Source organism: Schistocerca cancellata, unplaced genomic scaffold (genome assembly GCF_023864275.1).
Source record: "Schistocerca cancellata isolate TAMUIC-IGC-003103 unplaced genomic scaffold, iqSchCanc2.1 HiC_scaffold_431, whole genome shotgun sequence".
NCBI classification, from domain to species: Eukaryota; Metazoa; Arthropoda; class Insecta; order Orthoptera; family Acrididae; genus Schistocerca; species Schistocerca cancellata.
The window spans coordinates 21,864-47,578 of NW_026046448.1; the positions used below are offsets into that span (position 1 = coordinate 21,864).

At 53.1% G+C, this 25,715-nt stretch overlaps 51 non-coding genes across 51 annotated transcripts; all 51 read right to left on the bottom strand.

Moving 5' to 3' along the window:
- Nucleotides 1–15: 15 nt before the first annotated feature.
- Nucleotides 16–87, bottom strand: Trnae-cuc (transfer RNA glutamic acid (anticodon CUC)). Its single transcript has one exon. It is a non-coding gene; the product is annotated as a tRNA-Glu (tRNA).
- A 444-nt stretch (nt 88–531) lies between these two features.
- On the bottom strand, nt 532–613 carry Trnal-uag (transfer RNA leucine (anticodon UAG)). The gene has a single exon. It is a non-coding gene; the product is annotated as a tRNA-Leu (tRNA).
- Nucleotides 614–1,052: 439 nt separating this feature from the next.
- Trnah-gug (transfer RNA histidin (anticodon GUG)) lies at nt 1,053–1,124 on the bottom strand. The gene has a single exon. It is a non-coding gene; the product is annotated as a tRNA-His (tRNA).
- A 374-nt stretch (nt 1,125–1,498) lies between these two features.
- Trnae-cuc (transfer RNA glutamic acid (anticodon CUC)) lies at nt 1,499–1,570 on the bottom strand. Its single transcript has one exon. It is a non-coding gene; the product is annotated as a tRNA-Glu (tRNA).
- A 444-nt stretch (nt 1,571–2,014) lies between these two features.
- Trnal-uag (transfer RNA leucine (anticodon UAG)) lies at nt 2,015–2,096 on the bottom strand. Its single transcript has one exon. It is a non-coding gene; the product is annotated as a tRNA-Leu (tRNA).
- Nucleotides 2,097–2,535: 439 nt separating this feature from the next.
- Nucleotides 2,536–2,607, bottom strand: Trnah-gug (transfer RNA histidin (anticodon GUG)). The gene has a single exon. It is a non-coding gene; the product is annotated as a tRNA-His (tRNA).
- Nucleotides 2,608–2,981: 374 nt separating this feature from the next.
- On the bottom strand, nt 2,982–3,053 carry Trnae-cuc (transfer RNA glutamic acid (anticodon CUC)). Its single transcript has one exon. It is a non-coding gene; the product is annotated as a tRNA-Glu (tRNA).
- A 444-nt stretch (nt 3,054–3,497) lies between these two features.
- Trnal-uag (transfer RNA leucine (anticodon UAG)) lies at nt 3,498–3,579 on the bottom strand. The gene has a single exon. It is a non-coding gene; the product is annotated as a tRNA-Leu (tRNA).
- A 439-nt stretch (nt 3,580–4,018) lies between these two features.
- Nucleotides 4,019–4,090, bottom strand: Trnah-gug (transfer RNA histidin (anticodon GUG)). The gene has a single exon. It is a non-coding gene; the product is annotated as a tRNA-His (tRNA).
- A 374-nt stretch (nt 4,091–4,464) lies between these two features.
- Nucleotides 4,465–4,536, bottom strand: Trnae-cuc (transfer RNA glutamic acid (anticodon CUC)). The gene has a single exon. It is a non-coding gene; the product is annotated as a tRNA-Glu (tRNA).
- Nucleotides 4,537–4,980: 444 nt separating this feature from the next.
- On the bottom strand, nt 4,981–5,062 carry Trnal-uag (transfer RNA leucine (anticodon UAG)). The gene has a single exon. It is a non-coding gene; the product is annotated as a tRNA-Leu (tRNA).
- A 439-nt stretch (nt 5,063–5,501) lies between these two features.
- Trnah-gug (transfer RNA histidin (anticodon GUG)) lies at nt 5,502–5,573 on the bottom strand. Its single transcript has one exon. It is a non-coding gene; the product is annotated as a tRNA-His (tRNA).
- Nucleotides 5,574–5,947: 374 nt separating this feature from the next.
- On the bottom strand, nt 5,948–6,019 carry Trnae-cuc (transfer RNA glutamic acid (anticodon CUC)). The gene has a single exon. It is a non-coding gene; the product is annotated as a tRNA-Glu (tRNA).
- Nucleotides 6,020–6,463: 444 nt separating this feature from the next.
- Trnal-uag (transfer RNA leucine (anticodon UAG)) lies at nt 6,464–6,545 on the bottom strand. Its single transcript has one exon. It is a non-coding gene; the product is annotated as a tRNA-Leu (tRNA).
- Nucleotides 6,546–6,984: 439 nt separating this feature from the next.
- Nucleotides 6,985–7,056, bottom strand: Trnah-gug (transfer RNA histidin (anticodon GUG)). Its single transcript has one exon. It is a non-coding gene; the product is annotated as a tRNA-His (tRNA).
- A 364-nt stretch (nt 7,057–7,420) lies between these two features.
- Nucleotides 7,421–7,492, bottom strand: Trnae-cuc (transfer RNA glutamic acid (anticodon CUC)). Its single transcript has one exon. It is a non-coding gene; the product is annotated as a tRNA-Glu (tRNA).
- Nucleotides 7,493–7,936: 444 nt separating this feature from the next.
- Trnal-uag (transfer RNA leucine (anticodon UAG)) lies at nt 7,937–8,018 on the bottom strand. The gene has a single exon. It is a non-coding gene; the product is annotated as a tRNA-Leu (tRNA).
- A 439-nt stretch (nt 8,019–8,457) lies between these two features.
- Trnah-gug (transfer RNA histidin (anticodon GUG)) lies at nt 8,458–8,529 on the bottom strand. Its single transcript has one exon. It is a non-coding gene; the product is annotated as a tRNA-His (tRNA).
- Nucleotides 8,530–8,903: 374 nt separating this feature from the next.
- On the bottom strand, nt 8,904–8,975 carry Trnae-cuc (transfer RNA glutamic acid (anticodon CUC)). Its single transcript has one exon. It is a non-coding gene; the product is annotated as a tRNA-Glu (tRNA).
- A 444-nt stretch (nt 8,976–9,419) lies between these two features.
- Trnal-uag (transfer RNA leucine (anticodon UAG)) lies at nt 9,420–9,501 on the bottom strand. Its single transcript has one exon. It is a non-coding gene; the product is annotated as a tRNA-Leu (tRNA).
- Nucleotides 9,502–9,940: 439 nt separating this feature from the next.
- Trnah-gug (transfer RNA histidin (anticodon GUG)) lies at nt 9,941–10,012 on the bottom strand. Its single transcript has one exon. It is a non-coding gene; the product is annotated as a tRNA-His (tRNA).
- Nucleotides 10,013–10,386: 374 nt separating this feature from the next.
- On the bottom strand, nt 10,387–10,458 carry Trnae-cuc (transfer RNA glutamic acid (anticodon CUC)). Its single transcript has one exon. It is a non-coding gene; the product is annotated as a tRNA-Glu (tRNA).
- Nucleotides 10,459–10,902: 444 nt separating this feature from the next.
- Trnal-uag (transfer RNA leucine (anticodon UAG)) lies at nt 10,903–10,984 on the bottom strand. Its single transcript has one exon. It is a non-coding gene; the product is annotated as a tRNA-Leu (tRNA).
- A 439-nt stretch (nt 10,985–11,423) lies between these two features.
- On the bottom strand, nt 11,424–11,495 carry Trnah-gug (transfer RNA histidin (anticodon GUG)). Its single transcript has one exon. It is a non-coding gene; the product is annotated as a tRNA-His (tRNA).
- Nucleotides 11,496–11,859: 364 nt separating this feature from the next.
- On the bottom strand, nt 11,860–11,931 carry Trnae-cuc (transfer RNA glutamic acid (anticodon CUC)). The gene has a single exon. It is a non-coding gene; the product is annotated as a tRNA-Glu (tRNA).
- Nucleotides 11,932–12,375: 444 nt separating this feature from the next.
- On the bottom strand, nt 12,376–12,457 carry Trnal-uag (transfer RNA leucine (anticodon UAG)). Its single transcript has one exon. It is a non-coding gene; the product is annotated as a tRNA-Leu (tRNA).
- Nucleotides 12,458–12,896: 439 nt separating this feature from the next.
- Trnah-gug (transfer RNA histidin (anticodon GUG)) lies at nt 12,897–12,968 on the bottom strand. The gene has a single exon. It is a non-coding gene; the product is annotated as a tRNA-His (tRNA).
- A 364-nt stretch (nt 12,969–13,332) lies between these two features.
- Nucleotides 13,333–13,404, bottom strand: Trnae-cuc (transfer RNA glutamic acid (anticodon CUC)). Its single transcript has one exon. It is a non-coding gene; the product is annotated as a tRNA-Glu (tRNA).
- A 444-nt stretch (nt 13,405–13,848) lies between these two features.
- On the bottom strand, nt 13,849–13,930 carry Trnal-uag (transfer RNA leucine (anticodon UAG)). Its single transcript has one exon. It is a non-coding gene; the product is annotated as a tRNA-Leu (tRNA).
- Nucleotides 13,931–14,369: 439 nt separating this feature from the next.
- Trnah-gug (transfer RNA histidin (anticodon GUG)) lies at nt 14,370–14,441 on the bottom strand. The gene has a single exon. It is a non-coding gene; the product is annotated as a tRNA-His (tRNA).
- Nucleotides 14,442–14,805: 364 nt separating this feature from the next.
- On the bottom strand, nt 14,806–14,877 carry Trnae-cuc (transfer RNA glutamic acid (anticodon CUC)). Its single transcript has one exon. It is a non-coding gene; the product is annotated as a tRNA-Glu (tRNA).
- Nucleotides 14,878–15,321: 444 nt separating this feature from the next.
- Nucleotides 15,322–15,403, bottom strand: Trnal-uag (transfer RNA leucine (anticodon UAG)). The gene has a single exon. It is a non-coding gene; the product is annotated as a tRNA-Leu (tRNA).
- Nucleotides 15,404–15,842: 439 nt separating this feature from the next.
- Trnah-gug (transfer RNA histidin (anticodon GUG)) lies at nt 15,843–15,914 on the bottom strand. Its single transcript has one exon. It is a non-coding gene; the product is annotated as a tRNA-His (tRNA).
- A 373-nt stretch (nt 15,915–16,287) lies between these two features.
- Trnae-cuc (transfer RNA glutamic acid (anticodon CUC)) lies at nt 16,288–16,359 on the bottom strand. The gene has a single exon. It is a non-coding gene; the product is annotated as a tRNA-Glu (tRNA).
- A 444-nt stretch (nt 16,360–16,803) lies between these two features.
- Nucleotides 16,804–16,885, bottom strand: Trnal-uag (transfer RNA leucine (anticodon UAG)). Its single transcript has one exon. It is a non-coding gene; the product is annotated as a tRNA-Leu (tRNA).
- Nucleotides 16,886–17,324: 439 nt separating this feature from the next.
- Nucleotides 17,325–17,396, bottom strand: Trnah-gug (transfer RNA histidin (anticodon GUG)). Its single transcript has one exon. It is a non-coding gene; the product is annotated as a tRNA-His (tRNA).
- Nucleotides 17,397–17,770: 374 nt separating this feature from the next.
- Trnae-cuc (transfer RNA glutamic acid (anticodon CUC)) lies at nt 17,771–17,842 on the bottom strand. Its single transcript has one exon. It is a non-coding gene; the product is annotated as a tRNA-Glu (tRNA).
- A 444-nt stretch (nt 17,843–18,286) lies between these two features.
- On the bottom strand, nt 18,287–18,368 carry Trnal-uag (transfer RNA leucine (anticodon UAG)). Its single transcript has one exon. It is a non-coding gene; the product is annotated as a tRNA-Leu (tRNA).
- A 439-nt stretch (nt 18,369–18,807) lies between these two features.
- Nucleotides 18,808–18,879, bottom strand: Trnah-gug (transfer RNA histidin (anticodon GUG)). Its single transcript has one exon. It is a non-coding gene; the product is annotated as a tRNA-His (tRNA).
- A 364-nt stretch (nt 18,880–19,243) lies between these two features.
- Nucleotides 19,244–19,315, bottom strand: Trnae-cuc (transfer RNA glutamic acid (anticodon CUC)). Its single transcript has one exon. It is a non-coding gene; the product is annotated as a tRNA-Glu (tRNA).
- A 444-nt stretch (nt 19,316–19,759) lies between these two features.
- Trnal-uag (transfer RNA leucine (anticodon UAG)) lies at nt 19,760–19,841 on the bottom strand. Its single transcript has one exon. It is a non-coding gene; the product is annotated as a tRNA-Leu (tRNA).
- Nucleotides 19,842–20,280: 439 nt separating this feature from the next.
- Nucleotides 20,281–20,352, bottom strand: Trnah-gug (transfer RNA histidin (anticodon GUG)). The gene has a single exon. It is a non-coding gene; the product is annotated as a tRNA-His (tRNA).
- Nucleotides 20,353–20,716: 364 nt separating this feature from the next.
- Nucleotides 20,717–20,788, bottom strand: Trnae-cuc (transfer RNA glutamic acid (anticodon CUC)). Its single transcript has one exon. It is a non-coding gene; the product is annotated as a tRNA-Glu (tRNA).
- Nucleotides 20,789–21,232: 444 nt separating this feature from the next.
- Trnal-uag (transfer RNA leucine (anticodon UAG)) lies at nt 21,233–21,314 on the bottom strand. The gene has a single exon. It is a non-coding gene; the product is annotated as a tRNA-Leu (tRNA).
- A 439-nt stretch (nt 21,315–21,753) lies between these two features.
- Trnah-gug (transfer RNA histidin (anticodon GUG)) lies at nt 21,754–21,825 on the bottom strand. The gene has a single exon. It is a non-coding gene; the product is annotated as a tRNA-His (tRNA).
- A 364-nt stretch (nt 21,826–22,189) lies between these two features.
- Nucleotides 22,190–22,261, bottom strand: Trnae-cuc (transfer RNA glutamic acid (anticodon CUC)). Its single transcript has one exon. It is a non-coding gene; the product is annotated as a tRNA-Glu (tRNA).
- A 444-nt stretch (nt 22,262–22,705) lies between these two features.
- Nucleotides 22,706–22,787, bottom strand: Trnal-uag (transfer RNA leucine (anticodon UAG)). Its single transcript has one exon. It is a non-coding gene; the product is annotated as a tRNA-Leu (tRNA).
- Nucleotides 22,788–23,226: 439 nt separating this feature from the next.
- On the bottom strand, nt 23,227–23,298 carry Trnah-gug (transfer RNA histidin (anticodon GUG)). Its single transcript has one exon. It is a non-coding gene; the product is annotated as a tRNA-His (tRNA).
- A 364-nt stretch (nt 23,299–23,662) lies between these two features.
- Trnae-cuc (transfer RNA glutamic acid (anticodon CUC)) lies at nt 23,663–23,734 on the bottom strand. Its single transcript has one exon. It is a non-coding gene; the product is annotated as a tRNA-Glu (tRNA).
- A 444-nt stretch (nt 23,735–24,178) lies between these two features.
- Trnal-uag (transfer RNA leucine (anticodon UAG)) lies at nt 24,179–24,260 on the bottom strand. Its single transcript has one exon. It is a non-coding gene; the product is annotated as a tRNA-Leu (tRNA).
- Nucleotides 24,261–24,699: 439 nt separating this feature from the next.
- Trnah-gug (transfer RNA histidin (anticodon GUG)) lies at nt 24,700–24,771 on the bottom strand. Its single transcript has one exon. It is a non-coding gene; the product is annotated as a tRNA-His (tRNA).
- Between the last annotated feature and the right edge of the window lie 944 nt (nt 24,772–25,715).

Below are 25,715 nucleotides of genomic sequence, written 5' to 3' on the forward strand. Positions count from 1 at the left end.
AACAAAAACGCGCATTTCCGGTACCGGGAATCGAACCCGGGCCTCCTGGGTGAGAGCCAGGTATCCTAGCCACTAGACTACACCGGATTACAACGCCAGTGCTCCTCCAGCGAACGCAGCAACCACCCACGATTAACTGACGACAACTGTAAAAAATCCACTCTCGCACGCTATAGAGCGGCATGCTCTGGACGCATATCGTGGAGACGAACGCCAGCAGTGATGAGAGCAAAAGGCGCCTACAAATCCTGCCGTTGCACCACGTACTGTTCTACGACACTTCACGAAGCAGACGCTCACGCCTTGTTGTGCTGTTTCCTTTGCGGGCAATGAGTGCATGTGACTTCGATGCAGGAAACATTACACGTTTGGCAGCAGTGGGATTCGAACCCACGCCTCCGAAGAGACTTGTGCCTGAAACCAGCGCCTGAGACCGCTCGGCCACGCTACCTACGCAACACGCGCGTCACATGAGCTGCGTCCTACTCCACGAGAACACACAGCAACGGCACAAAAATGAGACGCCAAAATTGGCAACGGTGGGATTCGAACCCACGCCTCAGAAGAGACTGGTGCCTAAAACCAGCGCCTTAGACCGATCGGCCACGTTACCCTTGCAAGAGCGGCGGCAAAACGTTTCCTTTGTACTACAAAGATCACTTCGAAATGGAAGTATCTTGGCAATCGCCGTGCCATGTATTTTCACTGCTCTCCCACTGGAAGCGTCTCTTTAGGCCACCCACAACAAGAAAATGCCGTGCCCGCCATATGGTAGCGACGCCACTTGTCTGTAGCTGTCGTAGTTAAGGAGACAGCATCAAGAGACGTTTTCGTGCCGTGACCAGGTTTCGAACCTGGGCTTTCCGTAACCACTAAAGTATCGTAGCTGTACCTGTCAGGCGGAGCTAGAATGCTCCATGTAACAAACATATGTGAGCTCAAGTACAAACTGCGGCCTGCGGAACACGAGTGAAAAACCAAGAAAGCACTGTGATTTCGAGTACTCGTGCACTATCGTCAATGCAACGGCAGCAAGGAAAAACTTTCAAAATTGCCGTGACCAGGATTCGAACCTGGGTTATTGCGGCCACAACGCAATGTCCTAACCACTAGACGATCACGGCCACGGAGGCGCCCCCGAAAGCAGCTGGCTGGAATGCAAGTGTCGATACACAGCAAAGCCTAGGCCAAGGTGTACGCCACAGCAGTGGCAGACACGGTCTCCATCACATGCATACGAGCAGATGAACGTGCCTGCGCTGTCGGGACACTAACTACAGTGGTTAGCTGCATTCACCTCCGTGGCAATGTCTTGCAGTCCTCCAAGCCTCTTGACTACAGACATGTGACTCGATAACAAGTGGACAGACACAGCATCTCTCTCGCCGTCGGGTGTTGCCACGAATCATACTTAACGTGGCTTTCTGCACGCGTCAGCGTAGCGTCAGTCGAGCAAAGTCGAGACAAGTCGCATAAGAGGAGCAACAAAAACGCGCATTTCCGGTACCGGGAATCGAACCCGGGCCTCCTGGGTGAGAGCCAGGTATCCTAGCCACTAGACTACACCGGATTACAACGCCAGTGCTCCTCCAGCGAACGCAGCAACCACCCACGATTAACTGACGACAACTGTAAAAAATCCACTCTCGCACGCTGTAGAGCGGCATGCTCTGGACGCATATCGTGGAGACGAACGCCAGCAGTGATGAGAGCAAAAGGCGCCTACAAATCCTGCCGTTGCACCACGTACTGTTCTACGACACTTCACGAAGCAGACGCTCACGCCTTGTTGTGCTGTTTCCTTTGCGGGCAATGAGTGCATGTGACTTCGATGCAGGAAACATTACACGTTTGGCAGCAGTGGGATTCGAACCCACGCCTCCGAAGAGACTTGTGCCTGAAACCAGCGCCTGAGACCGCTCGGCCACGCTACCTACGCAACACGCGCGTCACATGAGCTGCGACCTACTCCACGAGAACACACAGCAACGGCACAAAAATGAGACGCCAAAATTGGCAACGGTGGGATTCGAACCCACGCCTCAGAAGAGACTGGTGCCTAAAACCAGCGCCTTAGACCGCTCGGCCACGTTACCCTTGCAAGAGCGGCGGCAAAACGTTCCCTTTGTACTACAAAGATCACTTCGAAATGGAAGTATCTTGGCAATCGCCGTGCCATGTATTTTCACTGCTCTCCCACTGGAAGCGTCTCTTTAGGCCACCCACAACAAGAAAATGCCGTGCCCGCCATATGGTAGCGACGCCACTTGTCTGTAGCTGTCGTAGTTAAGGAGACAGCATCAAGAGACGTTTTCGTGCCGTGACCAGGTTTCGAACCTGGGCTTTCCGTAACCACTAAAGTATCGTAGCTGTACCTGTCAGGCGGAGCTAGAATGCTCCATGTAACAAACATATGTGAGCTCAAGTACAAACTGCGGCCTGCGGAACACGAGTGAAAAACCAAGAAAGCACTGTGATTTCGAGTACTCGTGCACTATCGTCAATGCAACGGCAGCAAGGAAAAACTTTCAAAATTGCCGTGACCAGGATTCGAACCTGGGTTATTGCGGCCACAACGCAATGTCCTAACCACTAGACGATCACGGCCACGGAGGCGCCCCCGAAAGCAGCTGGCTGGAATGCAAGTGTCGATACACAGCAAAGCCTAGGCCAAGGTGTACGCCACAGCAGTGGCAGACACGGTCTCCATCACATGCATACGAGCAGATGAACGTGCCTGCGCTGTCGGGACACTAACTACAGTGGTTAGCTGCATTCACCTCCGTGGCAATGTCTTGCAGTCCTCCAAGCCTCTTGACTACAGACATGTGACTCGATAACAAGTGGACAGACACAGCATCTCTCTCGCCGTCGGGTGTTGCCACGAATCATACTTAACGTGGCTTTCTGCACGCGTCAGCGTAGCGTCAGTCGAGCAAAGTCGAGACAAGTCGCATAAGAGGAGCAACAAAAACGCGCATTTCCGGTACCGGGAATCGAACCCGGGCCTCCTGGGTGAGAGCCAGGTATCCTAGCCACTAGACTACACCGGATTACAACGCCAGTGCTCCTCCAGCGAACGCAGCAACCACCCACGATTAACTGACGACAACTGTAAAAAATCCACTCTCGCACGCTGTAGAGCGGCATGCTCTGGACGCATATCGTGGAGACGAACGCCAGCAGTGATGAGAGCAAAAGGCGCCTACAAATCCTGCCGTTGCACCACGTACTGTTCTACGACACTTCACGAAGCAGACGCTCACGCCTTGTTGTGCTGTTTCCTTTGCGGGCAATGAGTGCATGTGACTTCGATGCAGGAAACATTACACGTTTGGCAGCAGTGGGATTCGAACCCACGCCTCCGAAGAGACTTGTGCCTGAAACCAGCGCCTGAGACCGCTCGGCCACGCTACCTACGCAACACGCGCGTCACATGAGCTGCGACCTACTCCACGAGAACACACAGCAACGGCACAAAAATGAGACGCCAAAATTGGCAACGGTGGGATTCGAACCCACGCCTCAGAAAAGACTGGTGCCTAAAACCAGCGCCTTAGACCGCTCGGCCACGTTACCCTTGCAAGAGCGGCGGCAAAACGTTCCCTTTGTACTACAAAGATCACTTCGAAATGGAAGTATCTTGGCAATCGCCGTGCCATGTATTTTCACTGCTCTCCCACTGGAAGCGTCTCTTTAGGCCACCCACAACAAGAAAATGCCGTGCCCGCCATATGGTAGCGACGCCACTTGTCTGTAGCTGTCGTAGTTAAGGAGACAGCATCAAGAGACGTTTTCGTGCCGTGACCAGGTTTCGAACCTGGGCTTTCCGTAACCACTAAAGTATCGTAGCTGTACCTGTCAGGCGGAGCTAGAATGCTCCATGTAACAAACATATGTGAGCTCAAGTACAAACTGCGGCCTGCGGAACACGAGTGAAAAACCAAGAAAGCACTGTGATTTCGAGTACTCGTGCACTATCGTCAATGCAACGGCAGCAAGGAAAAACTTTCAAAATTGCCGTGACCAGGATTCGAACCTGGGTTATTGCGGCCACAACGCAATGTCCTAACCACTAGACGATCACGGCCACGGAGGCGCCCCCGAAAGCAGCTGGCTGGAATGCAAGTGTCGATACACAGCAAAGCCTAGGCCAAGGTGTACGCCACAGCAGTGGCAGACACGGTCTCCATCACATGCATACGAGCAGATGAACGTGCCTGCGCTGTCGGGACACTAACTACAGTGGTTAGCTGCATTCACCTCCGTGGCAATGTCTTGCAGTCCTCCAAGCCTCTTGACTACAGACATGTGACTCGATAACAAGTGGACAGACGCAGCATCTCTCTCGCCGTCGGGTGTTGCCACGAATCATACTTAACGTGGCTTTCTGCACGCGTCAGCGTAGCGTCAGTCGAGCAAAGTCGAGACAAGTCGCATAAGAGGAGCAACAAAAACGCGCATTTCCGGTACCGGGAATCGAACCCGGGCCTCCTGGGTGAGAGCCAGGCATCCTAGCCACTAGACTACACCGGATTACAACGCCAGTGCTCCTCCAGCGAACGCACCAACCACCCACGATTAACTGACGACAACTGTAAAAAATCCACTCTCGCACGCTATAGAGCGGCATGCTCTGGACGCATATCGTGGAGACGAACGCCAGCAGTGATGAGAGCAAAAGGCGCCTACAAATCCTGCCGTTGCACCACGTACTGTTCTACGACAATTCACGAAGCAGACGCTCACGCCTTGTTGTGCTGTTTCCTTTGCGGGCAATGAGTGCATGTGACTTCGATGCAGGAAACATTACACGTTTGGCAGCAGTGGGATTCGAACCCACGCCTCCGAAGAGACTTGTGCCTGAAACCAGCGCCTGAGACCGCTCGGCCACGCTACCTACGCAACACGCGCGTCACGTGAGCTGCGTCCTACTCCACGAGAACACACAGCAACGGCACAAAAATGAGACGCCAAAATTGGCAACGGTGGGATTCGAACCCACGCCTCAGAAGAGACTGGTGCCTAAAACCAGCGCCTTAGACCGCTCGGCCACGTTACCCTTGCAAGAGCGGCGGCAAAACGTTCCCTTTGTACTACAAAGATCACTTCGAAATGGAAGTATCTTGGCAATCGCCGTGCCATGTATTTTCACTGCTCTCCCACTGGAAGCGTCTCTTTAGGCCACCCACAACAAGAAAATGCCGTGCCCGCCATATGGTAGCGACGCCACTTGTCTGTAGCTGTCGTAGTTAAGGAGACAGCATCAAGAGACGTTTTCGTGCCGTGACCAGGTTTCGAACCTGGGCTTTCCGTAACCACTAAAGTATCGTAGCTGTACCTGTCAGGCAGAGCTAGAATGCTCCATGTAACAAACATATGTGAGCTCAAGTACAAACTGCGGCCTGCGGAACACGAGTGAAAAACCAAGAAAGCACTGTGATTTCGAGTACTCGTGCACTATCGTCAATGCAACGGCAGCAAGGAAAAACTTTCAAAATTGCCGTGACCAGGATTCGAACCTGGGTTATTGCGGCCACAACGCAATGTCCTAACCACTAGACGATCACGGCCACGGAGGCGCCCCCGAAAGCAGCTGGCTGGAATGCAAGTGTCGATACACAGCAAAGCCTAGGCCAAGGTGTACGCCACAGCAGTGGCAGACACGGTCTCCATCACATGCATACGAGCAGATGAACGTGCCTGCGCTGTCGGGACACTAACTACAGTGGTTAGCTGCATTCACCTCCGTGGCAATGTCTTGCAGTCCTCCAAGCCTCTTGACTACAGACATGTGACTCGATAACAAGTGGACAGACACAGCATCTCTCTCGCCGTCGGGTGTTGCCACGAATCATACTTAACGTGGCTTTCTGCACGCGTCAGCGTAGCGTCAGTCGAGCAAAGTCGAGACAAGTCGCATAAGAGGAGCAACAAAAACGCGCATTTCCGGTACCGGGAATCGAACCCGGGCCTCCTGGGTGAGAGCCAGGTATCCTAGCCACTAGACTACACCGGATTACAACGCCAGTGCTCCTCCAGCGAACGCAGCAACCACCCACGATTAACTGACGACAACTGTAAAAAATCCACTCTCGCACGCTGTAGAGCGGCATGCTCTGGACGCATATCGTGGAGACGAACGCCAGCAGTGATGAGAGCAAAAGGCGCCTACAAATCCTGCCGTTGCACCACGTACTGTTCTACGACACTTCACGAAGCAGACGCTCACGCCTTGTTGTGCTGTTTCCTTTGCGGGCAATGAGTGCATGTGACTTCGATGCAGGAAACATTACACGTTTGGCAGCAGTGGGATTCGAACCCACGCCTCCGAAGAGACTTGTGCCTGAAACCAGCGCCTGAGACCGCTCGGCCACGCTACCTACGCAACACGCGCGTCACATGAGCTGCGACCTACTCCACGAGAACACACAGCAACGGCACAAAAATGAGACGCCAAAATTGGCAACGGTGGGATTCGAACCCACGCCTCAGAAAAGACTGGTGCCTAAAACCAGCGCCTTAGACCGCTCGGCCACGTTACCCTTGCAAGAGCGGCGGCAAAACGTTCCCTTTGTACTACAAAGATCACTTCGAAATGGAAGTATCTTGGCAATCGCCGTGCCATGTATTTTCACTGCTCTCCCACTGGAAGCGTCTCTTTAGGCCACCCACAACAAGAAAATGCCGTGCCCGCCATATGGTAGCGACGCCACTTGTCTGTAGCTGTCGTAGTTAAGGAGACAGCATCAAGAGACGTTTTCGTGCCGTGACCAGGTTTCGAACCTGGGCTTTCCGTAACCACTAAAGTATCGTAGCTGTACCTGTCAGGCGGAGCTAGAATGCTCCATGTAACAAACATATGTGAGCTCAAGTACAAACTGCGGCCTGCGGAACACGAGTGAAAAACCAAGAAAGCACTGTGATTTCGAGTACTCGTGCACTATCGTCAATGCAACGGCAGCAAGGAAAAACTTTCAAAATTGCCGTGACCAGGATTCGAACCTGGGTTATTGCGGCCACAACGCAATGTCCTAACCACTAGACGATCACGGCCACGGAGGCGCCCCCGAAAGCAGCTGGCTGGAATGCAAGTGTCGATACACAGCAAAGCCTAGGCCAAGGTGTACGCCACAGCAGTGGCAGACACGGTCTCCATCACATGCATACGAGCAGATGAACGTGCCTGCGCTGTCGGGACACTAACTACAGTGGTTAGCTGCATTCACCTCCGTGGCAATGTCTTGCAGTCCTCCAAGCCTCTTGACTACAGACATGTGACTCGATAACAAGTGGACAGACGCAGCATCTCTCTCGCCGTCGGGTGTTGCCACGAATCATACTTAACGTGGCTTTCTGCACGCGTCAGCGTAGCGTCAGTCGAGACAAGTCGCATAAGAGGAGCAACAAAAACGCGCATTTCCGGTACCGGGAATCGAACCCGGGCCTCCTGGGTGAGAGCCAGGCATCCTAGCCACTAGACTACACCGGATTACAACGCCAGTGCTCCTCCAGCGAACGCACCAACCACCCACGATTAACTGACGACAACTGTAAAAAATCCACTCTCGCACGCTATAGAGCGGCATGCTCTGGACGCATATCGTGGAGACGAACGCCAGCAGTGATGAGAGCAAAAGGCGCCTACAAATCCTGCCGTTGCACCACGTACTGTTCTACGACAATTCACGAAGCAGACGCTCACGCCTTGTTGTGCTGTTTCCTTTGCGGGCAATGAGTGCATGTGACTTCGATGCAGGAAACATTACACGTTTGGCAGCAGTGGGATTCGAACCCACGCCTCCGAAGAGACTTGTGCCTGAAACCAGCGCCTGAGACCGCTCGGCCACGCTACCTACGCAACACGCGCGTCACGTGAGCTGCGTCCTACTCCACGAGAACACACAGCAACGGCACAAAAATGAGACGCCAAAATTGGCAACGGTGGGATTCGAACCCACGCCTCAGAAGAGACTGGTGCCTAAAACCAGCGCCTTAGACCGCTCGGCCACGTTACCCTTGCAAGAGCGGCGGCAAAACGTTCCCTTTGTACTACAAAGATCACTTCGAAATGGAAGTATCTTGGCAATCGCCGTGCCATGTATTTTCACTGCTCTCCCACTGGAAGCGTCTCTTTAGGCCACCCACAACAAGAAAATGCCGTGCCCGCCATATGGTAGCGACGCCACTTGTCTGTAGCTGTCGTAGTTAAGGAGACAGCATCAAGAGACGTTTTCGTGCCGTGACCAGGTTTCGAACCTGGGCTTTCCGTAACCACTAAAGTATCGTAGCTGTACCTGTCAGGCGGAGCTAGAATGCTCCATGTAACAAACATATGTGAGCTCAAGTACAAACTGCGGCCTGCGGAACACGAGTGAAAAACCAAGAAAGCACTGTGATTTCGAGTACTCGTGCACTATCGTCAATGCAACGGCAGCAAGGAAAAACTTTCAAAATTGCCGTGACCAGGATTCGAACCTGGGTTATTGCGGCCACAACGCAATGTCCTAACCACTAGACGATCACGGCCACGGAGGCGCCCCCGAAAGCAGCTGGCTGGAATGCAAGTGTCGATACACAGCAAAGCCTAGGCCAAGGTGTACGCCACAGCAGTGGCAGACACGGTCTCCATCACATGCATACGAGCAGATGAACGTGCCTGCGCTGTCGGGACACTAACTACAGTGGTTAGCTGCATTCACCTCCGTGGCAATGTCTTGCAGTCCTCCAAGCCTCTTGACTACAGACATGTGACTCGATAACAAGTGGACAGACACAGCATCTCTCTCGCCGTCGGGTGTTGCCACGAATCATACTTAACGTGGCTTTCTGCACGCGTCAGCGTAGCGTCAGTCGAGCAAAGTCGAGACAAGTCGCATAAGAGGAGCAACAAAAACGCGCATTTCCGGTACCGGGAATCGAACCCGGGCCTCCTGGGTGAGAGCCAGGTATCCTAGCCACTAGACTACACCGGATTACAACGCCAGTGCTCCTCCAGCGAACGCAGCAATCACCCACGATTAACTGACGACAACTGTAAAAAATCCACTCTCGCACGCTGTAGAGCGGCATGCTCTGGACGCATATCGTGGAGACGAACGCCAGCAGTGATGAGAGCAAAAGGCGCCTACAAATCCTGCCGTTGCACCACGTACTGTTCTACGACACTTCACGAAGCAGACGCTCACGCCTTGTTGTGCTGTTTCCTTTGCGGGCAATGAGTGCATGTGACTTCGATGCAGGAAACATTACACGTTTGGCAGCAGTGGGATTCGAACCCACGCCTCCGAAGAGACTTGTGCCTGAAACCAGCGCCTGAGACCGCTCGGCCACGCTACCTACGCAACACGCGCGTCACATGAGCTGCGACCTACTCCACGAGAACACACAGCAACGGCACAAAAATGAGACGCCAAAATTGGCAACGGTGGGATTCGAACCCACGCCTCAGAAAAGACTGGTGCCTAAAACCAGCGCCTTAGACCGCTCGGCCACGTTACCCTTGCAAGAGCGGCGGCAAAACGTTCCCTTTGTACTACAAAGATCACTTCGAAATGGAAGTATCTTGGCAATCGCCGTGCCATGTATTTTCACTGCTCTCCCACTGGAAGCGTCTCTTTAGGCCACCCACAACAAGAAAATGCCGTGCCCGCCATATGGTAGCGACGCCACTTGTCTGTAGCTGTCGTAGTTAAGGAGACAGCATCAAGAGACGTTTTCGTGCCGTGACCAGGTTTCGAACCTGGGCTTTCCGTAACCACTAAAGTATCGTAGCTGTACCTGTCAGGCGGAGCTAGAATGCTCCATGTAACAAACATATGTGAGCTCAAGTACAAACTGCGGCCTGCGGAACACGAGTGAAAAACCAAGAAAGCACTGTGATTTCGAGTACTCGTGCACTATCGTCAATGCAACGGCAGCAAGGAAAAACTTTCAAAATTGCCGTGACCAGGATTCGAACCTGGGTTATTGCGGCCACAACGCAATGTCCTAACCACTAGACGATCACGGCCACGGAGGCGCCCCCGAAAGCAGCTGGCTGGAATGCAAGTGTCGATACACAGCAAAGCCTAGGCCAAGGTGTACGCCACAGCAGTGGCAGACACGGTCTCCATCACATGCATACGAGCAGATGAACGTGCCTGCGCTGTCGGGACACTAACTACAGTGGTTAGCTGCATTCACCTCCGTGGCAATGTCTTGCAGTCCTCCAAGCCTCTTGACTACAGACATGTGACTCGATAACAAGTGGACAGACACAGCATCTCTCTCGCCGTCGGGTGTTGCCACGAATCATACTTAACGTGGCTTTCTGCACGCGTCAGCGTAGCGTCAGTCGAGCAAAGTCGAGACAAGTCGCATAAGAGGAGCAACAAAAACGCGCATTTCCGGTACCGGGAATCGAACCCGGGCCTCCTGGGTGAGAGCCAGGTATCCTAGCCACTAGACTACACCGGATTACAACGCCAGTGCTCCTCCAGCGAACGCAGCAACCACCCACGATTAACTGACGACAACTGTAAAAAATCCACTCTCGCACGCTGTAGAGCGGCATGCTCTGGACGCATATCGTGGAGACGAACGCCAGCAGTGATGAGAGCAAAAGGCGCCTACAAATCCTGCCGTTGCACCACGTACTGTTCTACGACACTTCACGAAGCAGACGCTCACGCCTTGTTGTGCTGTTTCCTTTGCGGGCAATGAGTGCATGTGACTTCGATGCAGGAAACATTACACGTTTGGCAGCAGTGGGATTCGAACCCACGCCTCCGAAGAGACTTGTGCCTGAAACCAGCGCCTGAGACCGCTCGGCCACGCTACCTACGCAACACGCGCGTCACATGAGCTGCGACCTACTCCACGAGAACACACAGCAACGGCACAAAAATGAGACGCCAAAATTGGCAACGGTGGGATTCGAACCCACGCCTCAGAAAAGACTGGTGCCTAAAACCAGCGCCTTAGACCGCTCGGCCACGTTACCCTTGCAAGAGCGGCGGCAAAACGTTCCCTTTGTACTACAAAGATCACTTCGAAATGGAAGTATCTTGGCAATCGCCGTGCCATGTATTTTCACTGCTCTCCCACTGGAAGCGTCTCTTTAGGCCACCCACAACAAGAAAATGCCGTGCCCGCCATATGGTAGCGACGCCACTTGTCTGTAGCTGTCGTAGTTAAGGAGACAGCATCAAGAGACGTTTTCGTGCCGTGACCAGGTTTCGAACCTGGGCTTTCCGTAACCACTAAAGTATCGTAGCTGTACCTGTCAGGCGGAGCTAGAATGCTCCATGTAACAAACATATGTGAGCTCAAGTACAAACTGCGGCCTGCGGAACACGAGTGAAAAACCAAGAAAGCACTGTGATTTCGAGTACTCGTGCACTATCGTCAATGCAACGGCAGCAAGGAAAAACTTTCAAAATTGCCGTGACCAGGATTCGAACCTGGGTTATTGCGGCCACAACGCAATGTCCTAACCACTAGACGATCACGGCCACGGAGGCGCCCCCGAAAGCAGCTGGCTGGAATGCAAGTGTCGATACACAGCAAAGCCTAGGCCAAGGTGTACGCCACAGCAGTGGCAGACACGGTCTCCATCACATGCATACGAGCAGATGAACGTGCCTGCGCTGTCGGGACACTAACTACAGTGGTTAGCTGCATTCACCTCCGTGGCAATGTCTTGCAGTCCTCCAAGCCTCTTGACTACAGACATGTGACTCGATAACAAGTGGACAGACACAGCATCTCTCTCGCCGTCGGGTGTTGCCACGAATCATACTTAACGTGGCTTTCTGCACGCGTCAGCGTAGCGTCAGTCGAGACAAGTCGCATAAGAGGAGCAACAAAAACGCGCATTTCCGGTACCGGGAATCGAACCCGGGCCTCCTGGGTGAGAGCCAGGTATCCTAGCCACTAGACTACACCGGATTACAACGCCAGTGCTCCTCCAGCGAACGCAGCAACCACCCACGATTAACTGACGACAACTGTAAAAAATCCACTCTCGCACGCTGTAGAGCGGCATGCTCTGGACGCATATCGTGGAGACGAACGCCAGCAGTGATGAGAGCAAAAGGCGCCTACAAATCCTGCCGTTGCACCACGTACTGTTCTACGACACTTCACGAAGCAGACGCTCACGCCTTGTTGTGCTGTTTCCTTTGCGGGCAATGAGTGCATGTGACTTCGATGCAGGAAACATTACACGTTTGGCAGCAGTGGGATTCGAACCCACGCCTCCGAAGAGACTTGTGCCTGAAACCAGCGCCTGAGACCGCTCGGCCACGCTACCTACGCAACACGCGCGTCACATGAGCTGCGACCTACTCCACGAGAACACACAGCAACGGCACAAAAATGAGACGCCAAAATTGGCAACGGTGGGATTCGAACCCACGCCTCAGAAAAGACTGGTGCCTAAAACCAGCGCCTTAGACCGCTCGGCCACGTTACCCTTGCAAGAGCGGCGGCAAAACGTTCCCTTTGTACTACAAAGATCACTTCGAAATGGAAGTATCTTGGCAATCGCCGTGCCATGTATTTTCACTGCTCTCCCACTGGAAGCGTCTCTTTAGGCCACCCACAACAAGAAAATGCCGTGCCCGCCATATGGTAGCGACGCCACTTGTCTGTAGCTGTCGTAGTTAAGGAGACAGCATCAAGAGACGTTTTCGTGCCGTGACCAGGTTTCGAACCTGGGCTTTCCGTAACCACTAAAGTATCGTAGCTGTACCTGTCAGGCGGAGCTAGAATGCTCCATGTAACAAACATATGTGAGCTCAAGTACAAACTGCGGCCTGCGGAACACGAGTGAAAAACCAAGAAAGCACTGTGATTTCGAGTACTCGTGCACTATCGTCAATGCAACGGCAGCAAGGAAAAACTTTCAAAATTGCCGTGACCAGGATTCGAACCTGGGTTATTGCGGCCACAACGCAATGTCCTAACCACTAGACGATCACGGCCACGGAGGCGCCCCCGAAAGCAGCTGGCTGGAATGCAAGTGTCGATACACAGCAAAGCCTAGGCCAAGGTGTACGCCACAGCAGTGGCAGACACGGTCTCCATCACATGCATACGAGCAGATGAACGTGCCTGCGCTGTCGGGACACTAACTACAGTGGTTAGCTGCATTCACCTCCGTGGCAATGTCTTGCAGTCCTCCAAGCCTCTTGACTACAGACATGTGACTCGATAACAAGTGGACAGACACAGCATCTCTCTCGCCGTCGGGTGTTGCCACGAATCATACTTAACGTGGCTTTCTGCACGCGTCAGCGTAGCGTCAGTCGAGACAAGTCGCATAAGAGGAGCAACAAAAACGCGCATTTCCGGTACCGGGAATCGAACCCGGGCCTCCTGGGTGAGAGCCAGGTATCCTAGCCACTAGACTACACCGGATTACAACGCCAGTGCTCCTCCAGCGAACGCAGCAACCACCCACGATTAACTGACGACAACTGTAAAAAATCCACTCTCGCACGCTATAGAGCGGCATGCTCTGGACGCATATCGTGGAGACGAACGCCAGCAGTGATGAGAGCAAAAGGCGCCTACAAATCCTGCCGTTGCACCACGTACTGTTCTACGACACTTCACGAAGCAGACGCTCACGCCTTGTTGTGCTGTTTCCTTTGCGGGCAATGAGTGCATGTGACTTCGATGCAGGAAACATTACACGTTTGGCAGCAGTGGGATTCGAACCCACGCCTCCGAAGAGACTTGTGCCTGAATCCAGCGCCTGAGACCGCTCGGCCACGCTACCTACGCAACACGCGCGTCACATGAGCTGCGTCCTACTCCACGAGAACACACAGCAACGGCACAAAAATGAGACGCCAAAATTGGCAACGGTGGGATTCGAACCCACGCCTCAGAAGAGACTGGTGCCTAAAACCAGCGCCTTAGACCGCTCGGCCACGTTACCCTTGCAAGAGCGGCGGCAAAACGTTTCCTTTGTACTACAAAGATCACTTCGAAATGGAAGTATCTTGGCAATCGCCGTGCCATGTATTTTCACTGCTCTCCCACTGGAAGCGTCTCTTTAGGCCACCCACAACAAGAAAATGCCGTGCCCGCCATATGGTAGCGACGCCACTTGTCTGTAGCTGTCGTAGTTAAGGAGACAGCATCAAGAGACGTTTTCGTGCCGTGACCAGGTTTCGAACCTGGGCTTTCCGTAACCACTAAAGTATCGTAGCTGTACCTGTCAGGCGGAGCTAGAATGCTCCATGTAACAAACATATGTGAGCTCAAGTACAAACTGCGGCCTGCGGAACACGAGTGAAAAACCAAGAAAGCACTGTGATTTCGAGTACTCGTGCACTATCGTCAATGCAACGGCAGCAAGGAAAAACTTTCAAAATTGCCGTGACCAGGATTCGAACCTGGGTTATTGCGGCCACAACGCAATGTCCTAACCACTAGACGATCACGGCCACGGAGGCGCCCCCGAAAGCAGCTGGCTGGAATGCAAGTGTCGATACACAGCAAAGCCTAGGCCAAGGTGTACGCCACAGCAGTGGCAGACACGGTCTCCATCACATGCATACGAGCAGATGAACGTGCCTGCGCTGTCGGGACACTAACTACAGTGGTTAGCTGCATTCACCTCCGTGGCAATGTCTTGCAGTCCTCCAAGCCTCTTGACTACAGACATGTGACTCGATAACAAGTGGACAGACACAGCATCTCTCTCGCCGTCGGGTGTTGCCACGAATCATACTTAACGTGGCTTTCTGCACGCGTCAGCGTAGCGTCAGTCGAGACAAGTCGCATAAGAGGAGCAACAAAAACGCGCATTTCCGGTACCGGGAATCGAACCCGGGACTCCTGGGTGAGAGCCAGGTATCCTAGCCACTAGACTACACCGGATTACAACGCCAGTGCTCCTCCAGCGAACGCAGCAACCACCCACGATTAACTGACGACAACTGTAAAAAATCCACTCTCGCACGCTATAGAGCGGCATGCTCTGGACGCATATCGTGGAGACGAACGCCAGCAGTGATGAGAGCAAAAGGCGCCTACAAATCCTGCCGTTGCACCACGTACTGTTCTACGACACTTCACGAAGCAGACGCTCACGCCTTGTTGTGCTGTTTCCTTTGCGGGCAATGAGTGCATGTGACTTCGATGCAGGAAACATTACACGTTTGGCAGCAGTGGGATTCGAACCCACGCCTCCGAAGAGACTTGTGCCTGAAACCAGCGCCTGAGACCGCTCGGCCACGCTACCTACGCAACACGCGCGTCACATGAGCTGCGACCTACTCCACGAGAACACACAGCAACGGCACAAAAATGAGACGCCAAAATTGGCAACGGTGGGATTCGAACCCACGCCTCAGAAAAGACTGGTGCCTAAAACCAGCGCCTTAGACCGCTCGGCCACGTTACCCTTGCAAGAGCGGCGGCAAAACGTTCCCTTTGTACTACAAAGATCACTTCGAAATGGAAGTATCTTGGCAATCGCCGTGCCATGTATTTTCACTGCTCTCCCACTGGAAGCGTCTCTTTAGGCCACCCACAACAAGAAAATGCCGTGCCCGCCATATGGTAGCGACGCCACTTGTCTGTAGCTGTCGTAGTTAAGGAGACAGCATCAAGAGACGTTTTCGTGCCGTGACCAGGTTTCGAACCTGGGCTTTCCGTAACCACTAAAGTATCGTAGCTGTACCTGTCAGGCAGAGCTAGAATGCTCCATGTAACAAACATATGTGAGCTCAAGTACAAACTGCGGCCTGCGGAACACGAGTGAAAAACCAAGAAAGCACTGTGATTTCGAGTACTCGTGCACTATCGTCAATGCAACGGCAGCAAGGAAAAACTTTCAAAATTGCCGTGACCAGGATTCGAACCTGGGTTATTGCGGCCACAACGCAATGTCCTAACCACTAGACGATCACGGCCACGGAGGCGCCCCCGAAAGCAGCTGGCTGGAATGCAAGTGTCGATACACAGCAAAGCCTAGGCCAAGGTGTACGCCACAGCAGTGGCAGACACGGTCTCCATCACATGCATACGAGCAGATGAACGTGCCTGCGCTGTCGGGACACTAACTACAGTGGTTAGCTGCATTCACCTCCGTGGCAATGTCTTGCAGTCCTCCAAGCCTCTTGACTACAGACATGTGACTCGATAACAAGTGGACAGACACAGCATCTCTCTCGCCGTCGGGTGTTGCCACGAATCATACTTACGTGGCTTTCTGCACGCGTCAGCGTAGCGTCAGTCGAGCAAAGTCGAGACAAGTCGCATAAGAGGAGCAACAAAAACGCGCATTTCCGGTACCGGGAATCGAACCCGGGCCTCCTGGGTGAGAGCCAGGTATCCTAGCCACTAGACTACACCGGATTACAACGCCAGTGCTCCTCCAGCGAACGCAGCAACCACCCACGATTAACTGACGACAACTGTAAAAAATCCACTCTCGCACGCTGTAGAGCGGCATGCTCTGGACGCATATCGTGGAGACGAACGCCAGCAGTGATGAGAGCAAAAGGCGCCTACAAATCCTGCCGTTGCACCACGTACTGTTCTACGACACTTCACGAAGCAGACGCTCACGCCTTGTTGTGCTGTTTCCTTTGCGGGCAATGAGTGCATGTGACTTCGATGCAGGAAACATTACACGTTTGGCAGCAGTGGGATTCGAACCCACGCCTCCGAAGAGACTTGTGCCTGAAACCAGCGCCTGAGACCGCTCGGCCACGCTACCTACGCAACACGCGCGTCACATGAGCTGCGACCTACTCCACGAGAACACACAGCAACGGCACAAAAATGAGACGCCAAAATTGGCAACGGTGGGATTCGAACCCACGCCTCAGAAAAGACTGGTGCCTAAAACCAGCGCCTTAGACCGCTCGGCCACGTTACCCTTGCAAGAGCGGCGGCAAAACGTTCCCTTTGTACTACAAAGATCACTTCGAAATGGAAGTATCTTGGCAATCGCCGTGCCATGTATTTTCACTGCTCTCCCACTGGAAGCGTCTCTTTAGGCCACCCACAACAAGAAAATGCCGTGCCCGCCATATGGTAGCGACGCCACTTGTCTGTAGCTGTCGTAGTTAAGGAGACAGCATCAAGAGACGTTTTCGTGCCGTGACCAGGTTTCGAACCTGGGCTTTCCGTAACCACTAAAGTATCGTAGCTGTACCTGTCAGGCGGAGCTAGAATGCTCCATGTAACAAACATATGTGAGCTCAAGTACAAACTGCGGCCTGCGGAACACGAGTGAAAAACCAAGAAAGCACTGTGATTTCGAGTACTCGTGCACTATCGTCAATGCAACGGCAGCAAGGAAAAACTTTCAAAATTGCCGTGACCAGGATTCGAACCTGGGTTATTGCGGCCACAACGCAATGTCCTAACCACTAGACGATCACGGCCACGGAGGCGCCCCCGAAAGCAGCTGGCTGGAATGCAAGTGTCGATACACAGCAAAGCCTAGGCCAAGGTGTACGCCACAGCAGTGGCAGACACGGTCTCCATCACATGCATACGAGCAGATGAACGTGCCTGCGCTGTCGGGACACTAACTACAGTGGTTAGCTGCATTCACCTCCGTGGCAATGTCTTGCAGTCCTCCAAGCCTCTTGACTACAGACATGTGACTCGATAACAAGTGGACAGACACAGCATCTCTCTCGCCGTCGGGTGTTGCCACGAATCATACTTAACGTGGCTTTCTGCACGCGTCAGCGTAGCGTCAGTCGAGCAAAGTCGAGACAAGTCGCATAAGAGGAGCAACAAAAACGCGCATTTCCGGTACCGGGAATCGAACCCGGGCCTCCTGGGTGAGAGCCAGGTATCCTAGCCACTAGACTACACCGGATTACAACGCCAGTGCTCCTCCAGCGAACGCAGCAACCACCCACGATTAACTGACGACAACTGTAAAAAATCCACTCTCGCACGCTGTAGAGCGGCATGCTCTGGACGCATATCGTGGAGACGAACGCCAGCAGTGATGAGAGCAAAAGGCGCCTACAAATCCTGCCGTTGCACCACGTACTGTTCTACGACACTTCACGAAGCAGACGCTCACGCCTTGTTGTGCTGTTTCCTTTGCGGGCAATGAGTGCATGTGACTTCGATGCAGGAAACATTACACGTTTGGCAGCAGTGGGATTCGAACCCACGCCTCCGAAGAGACTTGTGCCTGAAACCAGCGCCTGAGACCGCTCGGCCACGCTACCTACGCAACACGCGCGTCACATGAGCTGCGACCTACTCCACGAGAACACACAGCAACGGCACAAAAATGAGACGCCAAAATTGGCAACGGTGGGATTCGAACCCACGCCTCAGAAAAGACTGGTGCCTAAAACCAGCGCCTTAGACCGCTCGGCCACGTTACCCTTGCAAGAGCGGCGGCAAAACGTTCCCTTTGTACTACAAAGATCACTTCGAAATGGAAGTATCTTGGCAATCGCCGTGCCATGTATTTTCACTGCTCTCCCACTGGAAGCGTCTCTTTAGGCCACCCACAACAAGAAAATGCCGTGCCCGCCATATGGTAGCGACGCCACTTGTCTGTAGCTGTCGTAGTTAAGGAGACAGCATCAAGAGACGTTTTCGTGCCGTGACCAGGTTTCGAACCTGGGCTTTCCGTAACCACTAAAGTATCGTAGCTGTACCTGTCAGGCGGAGCTAGAATGCTCCATGTAACAAACATATGTGAGCTCAAGTACAAACTGCGGCCTGCGGAACACGAGTGAAAAACCAAGAAAGCACTGTGATTTCGAGTACTCGTGCACTATCGTCAATGCAACGGCAGCAAGGAAAAACTTTCAAAATTGCCGTGACCAGGATTCGAACCTGGGTTATTGCGGCCACAACGCAATGTCCTAACCACTAGACGATCACGGCCACGGAGGCGCCCCCGAAAGCAGCTGGCTGGAATGCAAGTGTCGATACACAGCAAAGCCTAGGCCAAGGTGTACGCCACAGCAGTGGCAGACACGGTCTCCATCACATGCATACGAGCAGATGAACGTGCCTGCGCTGTCGGGACACTAACTACAGTGGTTAGCTGCATTCACCTCCGTGGCAATGTCTTGCAGTCCTCCAAGCCTCTTGACTACAGACATGTGACTCGATAACAAGTGGACAGACACAGCATCTCTCTCGCCGTCGGGTGTTGCCACGAATCATACTTAACGTGGCTTTCTGCACGCGTCAGCGTAGCGTCAGTCGAGACAAGTCGCATAAGAGGAGCAACAAAAACGCGCATTTCCGGTACCGGGAATCGAACCCGGGCCTCCTGGGTGAGAGCCAGGTATCCTAGCCACTAGACTACACCGGATTACAACGCCAGTGCTCCTCCAGCGAACGCAGCAACCACCCACGATTAACTGACGACAACTGTAAAAAATCCACTCTCGCACGCTGTAGAGCGGCATGCTCTGGACGCATATCGTGGAGACGAACGCCAGCAGTGATGAGAGCAAAAGGCGCCTACAAATCCTGCCGTTGCACCACGTACTGTTCTACGACACTTCACGAAGCAGACGCTCACGCCTTGTTGTGCTGTTTCCTTTGCGGGCAATGAGTGCATGTGACTTCGATGCAGGAAACATTACACGTTTGGCAGCAGTGGGATTCGAACCCACGCCTCCGAAGAGACTTGTGCCTGAAACCAGCGCCTGAGACCGCTCGGCCACGCTACCTACGCAACACGCGCGTCACATGAGCTGCGACCTACTCCACGAGAACACACAGCAACGGCACAAAAATGAGACGCCAAAATTGGCAACGGTGGGATTCGAACCCACGCCTCAGAAAAGACTGGTGCCTAAAACCAGCGCCTTAGACCGCTCGGCCACGTTACCCTTGCAAGAGCGGCGGCAAAACGTTCCCTTTGTACTACAAAGATCACTTCGAAATGGAAGTATCTTGGCAATCGCCGTGCCATGTATTTTCACTGCTCTCCCACTGGAAGCGTCTCTTTAGGCCACCCACAACAAGAAAATGCCGTGCCCGCCATATGGTAGCGACGCCACTTGTCTGTAGCTGTCGTAGTTAAGGAGACAGCATCAAGAGACGTTTTCGTGCCGTGACCAGGTTTCGAACCTGGGCTTTCCGTAACCACTAAAGTATCGTAGCTGTACCTGTCAGGCGGAGCTAGAATGCTCCATGTAACAAACATATGTGAGCTCAAGTACAAACTGCGGCCTGCGGAACACGAGTGAAAAACCAAGAAAGCACTGTGATTTCGAGTACTCGTGCACTATCGTCAATGCAACGGCAGCAAGGAAAAACTTTCAAAATTGCCGTGACCAGGATTCGAACCTGGGTTATTGCGGCCACAACGCAATGTCCTAACCACTAGACGATCACGGCCACGGAGGCGCCCCCGAAAGCAGCTGGCTGGAATGCAAGTGTCGATACACAGCAAAGCCTAGGCCAAGGTGTACGCCACAGCAGTGGCAGACACGGTCTCCATCACATGCATACGAGCAGATGAACGTGCCTGCGCTGTCGGGACACTAACTACAGTGGTTAGCTGCATTCACCTCCGTGGCAATGTCTTGCAGTCCTCCAAGCCTCTTGACTACAGACATGTGACTCGATAACAAGTGGACAGACACAGCATCTCTCTCGCCGTCGGGTGTTGCCACGAATCATACTTAACGTGGCTTTCTGCACGCGTCAGCGTAGCGTCAGTCGAGACAAGTCGCATAAGAGGAGCAACAAAAACGCGCATTTCCGGTACCGGGAATCGAACCCGGGCCTCCTGGGTGAGAGCCAGGTATCCTAGCCACTAGACTACACCGGATTACAACGCCAGTGCTCCTCCAGCGAACGCAGCAACCACCCACGATTAACTGACGACAACTGTAAAAAATCCACTCTCGCACGCTATAGAGCGGCATGCTCTGGACGCATATCGTGGAGACGAACGCCAGCAGTGATGAGAGCAAAAGGCGCCTACAAATCCTGCCGTTGCACCACGTACTGTTCTACGACACTTCACGAAGCAGACGCTCACGCCTTGTTGTGCTGTTTCCTTTGCGGGCAATGAGTGCATGTGACTTCGATGCAGGAAACATTACACGTTTGGCAGCAGTGGGATTCGAACCCACGCCTCCGAAGAGACTTGTGCCTGAATCCAGCGCCTGAGACCGCTCGGCCACGCTACCTACGCAACACGCGCGTCACATGAGCTGCGTCCTACTCCACGAGAACACACAGCAACGGCACAAAAATGAGACGCCAAAATTGGCAACGGTGGGATTCGAACCCACGCCTCAGAAGAGACTGGTGCCTAAAACCAGCGCCTTAGACCGCTCGGCCACGTTACCCTTGCAAGAGCGGCGGCAAAACGTTTCCTTTGTACTACAAAGATCACTTCGAAATGGAAGTATCTTGGCAATCGCCGTGCCATGTATTTTCACTGCTCTCCCACTGGAAGCGTCTCTTTAGGCCACCCACAACAAGAAAATGCCGTGCCCGCCATATGGTAGCGACGCCACTTGTCTGTAGCTGTCGTAGTTAAGGAGACAGCATCAAGAGACGTTTTCGTGCCGTGACCAGGTTTCGAACCTGGGCTTTCCGTAACCACTAAAGTATCGTAGCTGTACCTGTCAGGCGGAGCTAGAATGCTCCATGTAACAAACATATGTGAGCTCAAGTACAAACTGCGGCCTGCGGAACACGAGTGAAAAACCAAGAAAGCACTGTGATTTCGAGTACTCGTGCACTATCGTCAATGCAACGGCAGCAAGGAAAAACTTTCAAAATTGCCGTGACCAGGATTCGAACCTGGGTTATTGCGGCCACAACGCAATGTCCTAACCACTAGACGATCACGGCCACGGAGGCGCCCCCGAAAGCAGCTGGCTGGAATGCAAGTGTCGATACACAGCAAAGCCTAGGCCAAGGTGTACGCCACAGCAGTGGCAGACACGGTCTCCATCACATGCATACGAGCAGATGAACGTGCCTGCGCTGTCGGGACACTAACTACAGTGGTTAGCTGCATTCACCTCCGTGGCAATGTCTTGCAGTCCTCCAAGCCTCTTGACTACAGACATGTGACTCGATAACAAGTGGACAGACACAGCATCTCTCTCGCCGTCGGGTGTTGCCACGAATCATACTTAACGTGGCTTTCTGCACGCGTCAGCGTAGCGTCAGTCGAGACAAGTCGCATAAGAGGAGCAACAAAAACGCGCATTTCCGGTACCGGGAATCGAACCCGGGACTCCTGGGTGAGAGCCAGGTATCCTAGCCACTAGACTACACCGGATTACAACGCCAGTGCTCCTCCAGCGAACGCAGCAACCACCCACGATTAACTGACGACAACTGTAAAAAATCCACTCTCGCACGCTATAGAGCGGCATGCTCTGGACGCATATCGTGGAGACGAACGCCAGCAGTGATGAGAGCAAAAGGCGCCTACAAATCCTGCCGTTGCACCACGTACTGTTCTACGACACTTCACGAAGCAGACGCTCACGCCTTGTTGTGCTGTTTCCTTTGCGGGCAATGAGTGCATGTGACTTCGATGCAGGAAACATTACACGTTTGGCAGCAGTGGGATTCGAACCCACGCCTCCGAAGAGACTTGTGCCTGAAACCAGCGCCTGAGACCGCTCGGCCACGCTACCTACGCAACACGCGCGTCACATGAGCTGCGACCTACTCCACGAGAACACACAGCAACGGCACAAAAATGAGACGCCAAAATTGGCAACGGTGGGATTCGAACCCACGCCTCAGGAGAGACTGGTGCCTAAAACCAGCGCCTTAGACCGCTCGGCCACGTTACCCTTGCAAGAGCGGCGGCAAAACGTTCCCTTTGTACTACAAAGATCACTTCGAAATGGAAGTATCTTGGCAATCGCCGTGCCATGTATTTTCACTGCTCTCCCACTGGAAGCGTCTCTTTAGGCCACCCACAACAAGAAAATGCCGTGCCCGCCATATGGTAGCGACGCCACTTGTCTGTAGCTGTCGTAGTTAAGGAGACAGCATCAAGAGACGTTTTCGTGCCGTGACCAGGTTTCGAACCTGGGCTTTCCGTAACCACTAAAGTATCGTAGCTGTACCTGTCAGGCAGAGCTAGAATGCTCCATGTAACAAACATATGTGAGCTCAAGTACAAACTGCGGCCTGCGGAACACGAGTGAAAAACCAAGAAAGCACTGTGATTTCGAGTACTCGTGCACTATCGTCAATGCAACGGCAGCAAGGAAAAACTTTCAAAATTGCCGTGACCAGGATTCGAACCTGGGTTATTGCGGCCACAACGCAATGTCCTAACCACTAGACGATCACGGCCACGGAGGCGCCCCCGAAAGCAGCTGGCTGGAATGCAAGTGTCGATACACAGCAAAGCCTAGGCCAAGGTGTACGCCACAGCAGTGGCAGACACGGTCTCCATCACATGCATACGAGCAGATGAACGTGCCTGCGCTGTCGGGACACTAACTACAGTGGTTAGCTGCATTCACCTCCGTGGCAATGTCTTGCAGTCCTCCAAGCCTCTTGACTACAGACATGTGACTCGATAACAAGTGGACAGACACAGCATCTCTCTCGCCGTCGGGTGTTGCCACGAATCATACTTAACGTGGCTTTCTGCACGCGTCAGCGTAGCGTCAGTCGAGACAAGTCGCATAAGAGGAGCAACAAAAACGCGCATTTCCGGTACCGGGAATCGAACCCGGGACTCCTGGGTGAGAGCCAGGTATCCTAGCCACTAGACTACACCGGATTACAACGCCAGTGCTCCTCCAGCGAACGCAGCAACCACCCACGATTAACTGACGACAACTGTAAAAAATCCACTCTCGCACGCTATAGAGCGGCATGCTCTGGACGCATATCGTGGAGACGAACGCCAGCAGTGATGAGAGCAAAAGGCGCCTACAAATCCTGCCGTTGCACCACGTACTGTTCTACGACACTTCACGAAGCAGACGCTCACGCCTTGTTGTGCTGTTTCCTTTGCGGGCAATGAGTGCATGTGACTTCGATGCAGGAAACATTACACGTTTGGCAGCAGTGGGATTCGAACCCACGCCTCCGAAGAGACTTGTGCCTGAAACCAGCGCCTGAGACCGCTCGGCCACGCTACCTACGCAACACGCGCGTCACATGAGCTGCGTCCTACTCCACGAGAACACACAGCAACGGCACAAAAATGAGACGCCAAAATTGGCAACGGTGGGATTCGAACCCACGCCTCAGAAGAGACTGGTGCCTAAAACCAGCGCCTTAGACCGCTCGGCCACGTTACCCTTGCAAGAGCGGCGGCAAAACGTTTCCTTTGTACTACAAAGATCACTTCGAAATGGAAGTATCTTGGCAATCGCCGTGCCATGTATTTTCACTGCTCTCCCACTGGAAGCGTCTCTTTAGGCCACCCACAACAAGAAAATGCCGTGCCCGCCATATGGTAGCGACGCCACTTGTCTGTAGCTGTCGTAGTTAAGGAGACAGCATCAAGAGACGTTTTCGTGCCGTGACCAGGTTTCGAACCTGGGCTTTCCGTAACCACTAAAGTATCGTAGCTGTACCTGTCAGGCGGAGCTAGAATGCTCCATGTAACAAACATATGTGAGCTCAAGTACAAACTGCGGCCTGCGGAACACGAGTGAAAAACCAAGAAAGCACTGTGATTTCGAGTACTCGTGCACTATCGTCAATGCAACGGCAGCAAGGAAAAACTTTCAAAATTGCCGTGACCAGGATTCGAACCTGGGTTATTGCGGCCACAACGCAATGTCCTAACCACTAGACGATCACGGCCACGGAGGCGCCCCCGAAAGCAGCTGGCTGGAATGCAAGTGTCGATACACAGCAAAGCCTAGGCCAAGGTGTACGCCACAGCAGTGGCAGACACGGTCTCCATCACATGCATACGAGCAGATGAACGTGCCTGCGCTGTCGGGACACTAACTACAGTGGTTAGCTGCATTCACCTCCGTGGCAATGTCTTGCAGTCCTCCAAGCCTCTTGACTACAGACATGTGACTCGATAACAAGTGGACAGACACAGCATCTCTCTCGCCGTCGGGTGTTGCCACGAATCATACTTAACGTGGCTTTCTGCACGCGTCAGCGTAGCGTCAGTCGAGACAAGTCGCATAAGAGGAGCAACAAAAACGCGCATTTCCGGTACCGGGAATCGAACCCGGGACTCCTGGGTGAGAGCCAGGTATCCTAGCCACTTTTTTTTTTTTTTTTTTTTTTTTTTTCTTTTTTTTTTTTTTTCTATCACACCTTTTTTTTTTTTTTTTTTTTTTTTTTCGTTTTATTGTTATTAACTCTCTTATCGCTTTTGCTGTTGTATGTTTGTATATGTCCTCATTACAAGAGGTGTCCTTCAGATTCAGGGCTGTGGAAACAAAGTGGGCAGGGGTCGAATCCCGAGGCCTGGCCACGATGTCTCTACTGTCCCGTCTCCGAATGGCACCTGCACAAGGGCATTGGAACTTTTCTACAGTCCTGTTACTTGGCCTCATTGTTGTTCTCTTTCAGCCAAAAGTTCCACGAAAACTGCAGTCCTGGCGTAAAATGAAAAGAAAGAAATAAAACAAGGACGACACGGGATAGTTTCAATCCAGATATATCATAAAAATGTGGCGGTCATGGGCGACGTTATCCAACACCCTCTCTTTCGAACGTCAGGGTAAGCATGTTGGCAAAGTCATCGCGGAGACGTGGCAATCGCAAGCGAGTCCAGTAAGCAG